This window comes from Fopius arisanus, unplaced genomic scaffold (assembly GCF_000806365.1).
Source record: "Fopius arisanus strain USDA-PBARC FA_bdor unplaced genomic scaffold, ASM80636v1 scaffold00102, whole genome shotgun sequence".
Classification (NCBI taxonomy): Eukaryota; Metazoa; Arthropoda; class Insecta; order Hymenoptera; family Braconidae; genus Fopius; species Fopius arisanus.
Window position 1 is genome coordinate 265,181 of NW_011887841.1, and position 1,556 is coordinate 266,736.

The window sequence follows — 1,556 nt, forward strand, 5'->3', positions numbered from 1 at the left end:
GATAAAAATTGAACAATTTTTTGCGTATGTATTATCCAATATTTTTTATACCACATTAAAAAATTAAACGATATTTATGCACACGCACAGCAGATTTGTAACTTCTAAGAACACTGCGATCTTAATACCTCCAATGGGTTACAGCCAATCGCATTAGCGTCAAATATGTTCGCACACAAATCGTGTAATATATATTTGGAAAAAGAGATAAAAAAAAAAAATATTGTAGCCCTTGTATGTGATTATGTGGCAAACATATTGATAATGAAGAAAACTCTCTACTGCTATTGTAACTTTCAGAGTTTAATAAAACGTTTTCACGAACAAATATCATGAGGATTATCGCTTAATCTGCGGTTTAAAATAGGTGCTAATATTTATAATTTTCAAGGTGAAAAAATTCGTTTAGCCTTGATTTTTGTTACATGCACTGCTGGAACTTGTTAAAATTTCATTGACAGTTGCATGACAATTTTCAGGCCTCCGAATTTCCATTGCGTACATTGCATTTTTTCCTTAAATATTCTCATACACGACTCCTCATTACGGACGTCTACGAATTTTATTTTCTTTTTACCATTCGGGGAGAAAAATTCGACAAAAATCACTTGATAATGAAACCTGCGTGATTAAGAAAATTTTTTATTAAATATTTCTCCCCAGAAAATTTCCGTGTAGATAATTCCGATAAAAATAGCAGAAAGCCTCGCAAAAATTTCTGAATATAATTCCCTAAAATTTTAAATCGCAGTAAAAATACGCAATTTTTATTAAATATTACTCCCCAGACATCGGGTACGTTTCCAATAGAAACCCCTGGTTGCACCTAGCGCCTCTGCTCCAGGTAATATCATCACAAGACAAATAACCTCCCGCCGATAACTATCCCCCAGGAACGAGAAAACCCCGAACAGCGGAATTCAGAGGAAATCGACGAGCGTTCCATCACCCCTGGAATAAAACCACACGTCGAAATTGGGAGAAAAATCCTGTAGGCAACTCTATAGACGACATTGACAATCGGGTTTATTTTGAAGTATGACCCACACCGGGGTTCCCCATTGTGGAGCACCCTTAGCCGTTGTGAGGAGGTGGGCGAGCCCAGGGGGTGGTTTATCGACCGGATGAAGACCTCCGGAGCCTCAGTATTCGCGGGACCACCATCCCGTCACAGTGGCGGGAGCCAGTGCTTGACGACAACCAACAAATTGTTTACTAAATACCCCACCTCATCCATTCAGTGATCCGTGACCTCATACCTTCTAAAAACCGTCATCATCTTCAAAAACCTCCACGTGAGTAAAATCACCCGGGGCAAATCACCCCCGACACACCACAAATCAAAATCATCACCACCAAAGCAAAACCTTCTCGCAAAATTTTCCCTCTGGAAGCCCCGGAATATTCCTCTCGAATGATTTATACATGCGAAATACCTCAAGACCTCTCGACTCTACTCCATAAATTCATCTCACGTTCTAAATATGTACATTGTGCGCCTCGAGGGTTAAAGTGTTCAAGGATTCTCACCCATTCACACGGTGCAGGCGATTTTC

The 1,556-nt window shown here is 39.7% G+C and overlaps 1 protein-coding gene across 1 annotated transcript in view; it reads left to right on the forward strand.

Moving 5' to 3' along the window:
• Positions 1 to 1,163: 1,163 nt before the first annotated feature.
• LOC105271108 (uncharacterized) overlaps positions 1,164 to 1,556 on the forward strand; it is a gene marked incomplete in the record, with an annotated part of 19,949 nt that continues 19,556 nt past the window's right edge. Inside the window, 1 exon segment of the mRNA XM_011312453.1 lies at positions 1,164 to 1,295.